Below are 5339 nucleotides of genomic sequence, written 5' to 3'. Positions count from 1 at the left end.
GAAGAAGCTTGGTACTCAAGAGAACCTCTCACCTAAGGGGAGTTTTAAAGCCAGAAAAGTCGGTATCTGTCGCACTATTTCTCTTTATTTTTTTTTATTTTTTTATTTTTTCGTTTTTTTGTTTGTTTGTTTGTTTTTTACTATTTCTCTTTAGATATGAACTCTTGACAAATTTTGTTCGCTCTGGGACGCCTGGGTGGCTCCAGGGTGGAGTGTCTTCCTTCTGCTCAGGTCGTGACCCAGGGGTCCATGGATCGAGTCCCGCATCAGGCTCCCTGCATGGAGCCTGCTTCTCCTCCTGCCTGTGTCTCTGCCTCCCTCTGTGTGTCTCTCATGAATAAATAAATAAAATCTTAAAAAAAAAAAAAAAACAACTTTGTTTGCTCAGTCTCTGTAAGGCATGCACAAAGTAATGATGAAATTAGTAGTAACCATGTTGGTAGCTGATACATGTAGTATTTTCTATGTGTCAGTCACTTCATGTATTTTCACATTAGATATTGTTAATATGAGGAAACTGAGTCACAGAGAGATTTAAGCAACCCACCACTCATAGCGGAGACATAAATCAAACATACAGTCTCAGTCCAAACTTATTCCTTAATTACTATGCTACAGATAAACAAATATTTTTAACATGTTAATCCTCTTTCCTTTGTGGTTAGTGGGTTGCTAAGAAAAATGTAGTCAGGGATCCCTGGGTGGCGCAGCGGTTTGGCGCCTGCCTTTGGCCCAGGGCGCGATCCTGGAGACCCGGGATCGAATCCCACGTCGGGCTCCCGGTGCATAGAGCCTGCTTCTCCCTCTGCCTGTGTCTCTGCCTCTCTCTCTCTCTCTCTGACTATCATAAATAATTTTTTTTAAAAAAAGAAAGAAAAGAAAAATGTAGTCAGATGATAATAGGGCCATTTGAGATGAGCATCTGTGCTACGTAGATGGCAAGGAAGACAAACGGTAGTGCAGGGCTAAGTCACAATGGAAAACACTGAGACCTTGTCTTACAAATATTAAACACCATCTGTCTCACAACAACTCATTGATAAGTTTTCAGCATTTGATATAAATCCTGTATTTTTAAAGTTATTTTCAATATATACATTTTATGGTGATAATAAATACATTTATGGTGTTTTTGTTAGGTCAGTTATATTTCTTAGTTTCTGTTGCTTGCAACACCTCCCAGTTTAGCACAAGCTGTAAAGTTCTTCAATGTGCTATTCTCAGATTCTTTCAGAATCATTAATAAATGATAAATGTTAAAAATGATCAGCCCTAACACCACATTCTGTTGCTCCCCCCAAGACACCTCCTACACTTGTGCTTCAATTGCCACTTTCTTCTTATACTTTATTTATGGTCTTGGAGATAGTTTTGAATCCATATGACTATTTTCACATCTACTCTAAATTTGAATCAATTTAGCAAATAACACTTTTAAACTGTCACATCAATCTTTTTTCTTATAATCGAAACATTAAATGCCCTTTGCATTGACATTAGCCTATATTTATTGGTATATCTTGTATCTTTTAAAATGGAAGAGGATGACATGAAAATGTTTAGTTACTTATTAATAGTATTAACTGAATTTCTACTATTTTTATTGAAGCAGACAGCTAGGGGCCAGTGAAAATAATATCCTTATGGTAGCATGAAAAGTACTGTATATTTTATACTCCTGTTCAACTAATGAGGCAATTTGTCCCCCAAAATGGTGACCACTACAAACTTAGAATTGGTTATGAAAGGGGACAGGAAATAAATAGGCTTAAAATCAACACCTAGAAGTATAAAAAATGAAAAGCAACCATTCACAAGTGCTTGATGCTTAAAATATATAAAGCTTGATGCTAACAATATATAAATAAGAGTGGAAAGGCAAAAATATATGATTTATATGTGATCAAAGTGAACATGATGATAAAAAAATGCCATTGTAATTCTAGCTCCCTTGAATACCAACTAAAACTCCATATAACCTTCTTCCTATATTATTGAAGTTATTGGTTCATGTGACTTGTGTCAATAGCTTTTAAGGCTCTACATTTTCTTCTCAACATACCTTTTAGTAGGTTCTCATTGCTTCCCTTTTTTACTACTGGTTTCATTTAAAAAAAATCATTTGAAGATATTTTGGAAACAGTACTTTACACAGATGAGGAGGAAAGGAAAAGAGGATAATTAATTAGAATCAAACATATTTAAATCTCAATCCCAACAAAACTTCCATATACCTAAATCATTTTAATATATGCACTAAATAGATATGTCTACACTTTCTAGATGTTCATAAAGTCATATTGTATAATTTTAGAGATCAAAAGCCAATGTGCTAAACAACATGGGAGGAAAAGCTCAGAATCAATCCCACTATTCAGCACTCTCAAAATATATTTCTCCTTCACAAAACATATCACTATCAGAGTAAATAGTATTTGTTAAATTTTTTGCTGAACATCTGCCAGCATTAAGGAAAGTGTAAGACATATTAGTGTTGTCCCAATTGTCTAAGAAACCCAAGATCTAAATAAATCATAAAAATGGCCAATGTCCAGGGCACCTGGGTAGCTCTGTCAGTTAGGTGTCCAACTCTTGATTTCAGCTCAAGTCATGAACTCAGGGTCATGGAATCAAGCCCCTCGTGGGGCTCCATGCTGAGCAAGGAACCTACCTAAGAATCTCTCCCTCACTTTCTCCTCCCACTCTCCCCCACTGTCTCTCTAAAAATAAATTTTTGAAAAGGGCAATACCCATCAATGGCATAGATATTATTTTTACCACAGTAAAAAAAAAATCAGACTTGTCTACCTTCTTTACACACTTGTTCAGAGACTGAGATCCTCATATATAACATTAAAGAAGTATAGATAGGAAAGATGCAGTGCTTTGTTCACTCCACTCAGGAGGGTCTTCCAAACAACACTCTTGTAGGTGCAGGCAGAGGGTGATTTTCACCCACCCAGTAGGGTAGAGAGTCAGAGAAAAGGTAAAAGAAGACATCCCTTCAGTTCAGCAGTCACAATGGAAAAAAATGCAATTGGGAATTAAAGCTAAGTATATTTGTTTGCCTTTCAGAGATAGAAAAAAAAGAATTTGACCAAGTAAAAAGCATTCAGGTTCTTTCTGTTGGTAGCAAATACTCAGCCTGCAGAATTCTTTCTTCATTACAGGGTGAGAAAACAAGAAACAAAAACATTGGTTAAATAAATTAATATGTTTTATCATGCATACTATAACATAAATATGTTTTTTAAATTTTTATTATTAATATTATGAAAAATGAAAAGTGAATTATAAAAATATTACAAGTCAGGAAAAACAGTAACAAATGAAAAATAATTACTATAATATATTTACTATATTATAACTTTGCTCAAAAAAATGACAAAGAAAAAGAACAAATACTACCAAGAGAGGAATCTGAATACTGAAGATAATGTAAACATTTAACTATAATTTAAGCAATGAATTAGAATGTTTTATCTGTTAAACCCAAACTAGTGATAATACTAAGAGTTAGGGTCCCTCATATTCTGATGGTGGGAGTTTCTCGAAACATTCCTGCAGAACAGCTTGAGGTTATGTATCACAAATGCCTTCAAAAAAGTAGACATCACAATTTGACCCAACAGTTTGTAATTACAGCTGTGCCTGGTATTCGGTATGAACACATTATTGAATGAATAAATGAATTTTTTAAATGACCTGATTATTTCAGTGTTTGGATTCACTATCACAAAATTCCCCAAACTGTTAATTAAGCAACCACATAAAATTCATATTCATAATCTGCCACTTCATTGGGAAATTAGATAATGATACATCAATAGCTATGAAATTATCTGGCCACAGAAAGTAAGAACCTATCCAAATTTTGTGGTAGTATATCTACATCAGATGACAACCAAACTGTTGTTTTAGAAGTTGGATTTTCAGCTTTATTCACTGAAAATACAGTAGAATCTTTGAGGAATGAATGACATCTACTTGTAAACCTTGTTTTTGATCTGCTTATTGTGACCCAAGGAAACTAATTGACTGTAAATGGTATTCTTTTTTTCAGGAAGAGGAGGTAGCATTATTTTAAGAGACAGTCTTTCAGTTTATAGATCCACAAAAATTTTTCATTTAGGTGCAATCTTCCAGAGGGCAGATATCATAGTTTTAACTTGTACCACAGTGAGAAGTTTAAATATTGTTTGGGATGATGACAATCTTTCATAATTAGTTTTATGATACTCATTACCAGTTCAAATTTCTGTTATAACCGTTACAGTGTAATACATGTTTGGGGCTAAGTTTTTCTGAATGGGATTGAATCATGTTATTTCTTTGTCGAGCCATACCATATGGAGGATTCTTTGGGCAAAAACATCAACATCAGTTCCCCTTAAGTTAATAAGAAACCCCAACTTCACCCTTCTGGAGGAAACTGTTACAGAAATTAAAAAGTTCAATTTGATGCTAAAAAGCATGAATGAAGACATTTGGTTAATTTGAGCAGATAATGAATTTTTAATATGAAATGTTTTGCCTACTCATTACACAAAGTGTTACCTTATCTAAGTTTCTTTGATTAAATGGCAGCACATAGTACTCAAATTGGTTTCTGGACAGTTTCATTATCATTCCTCAGAACCTTAGGGAATGTATTAGATATATTATTTGACCTTTTGAGTAACATATTGAATTCTAGAATGAAACACAGCACAAGCAGCAATACTTTTCTTTAATATTATTTGAGTTATATTGCATTTCATTTTTCTCCTTTTATCCTGATGAATCCTTAGAAAAAATGAACATGCTGTGTATAAAGGACATGTAGAAAGCACTTCTCTTTAAGATGGAATACTTATAAATCAATCTCCAAATATTAGGCATAAAGGAGGGCCAGTAACTATGTATATGTACAGAATGTTTAGCTCACTACTTCTCCAACTTTACAGTACATGGGAAACACATAAGATCTTGCTAAAATTCAGAGGCTGATTCAACAGGTCTAGTGTTGGGGTGTCAATTTCCTTTTCTGATAAGCTCCCAGATGGTGCTAATGCTCTTAATCAGCAGACCATATTTAAGAATAACCGTTCCAATCATACACTTACTAAATTTCAGCAATGTATGAGCGCCGTTCAGACTACAAAATAAACAAAGCTGAAGGTTCTCATCTGCATCCTTGAAAAGATGGTTTCCAGATCAGTGAAAGGTTTTCCCAAGTCCCTATCAATCCTGAAGAAGCTATCTATGAATCCTCCTGCAGTCTTTTAAGCACTACAGCTCAGGAAGTTTCTCCTCCTGCCTAATGGATGGTGCCAGCAAAGTCACTATTAACAAACACA

The sequence above is a fragment of the Canis lupus genome, chromosome 2 (assembly GCF_048164855.1).
Source record: "Canis lupus baileyi chromosome 2, mCanLup2.hap1, whole genome shotgun sequence".
NCBI classification, from domain to species: domain Eukaryota; kingdom Metazoa; phylum Chordata; class Mammalia; order Carnivora; family Canidae; genus Canis; species Canis lupus.
This window is presented reverse-complemented; position numbering follows the sequence as displayed.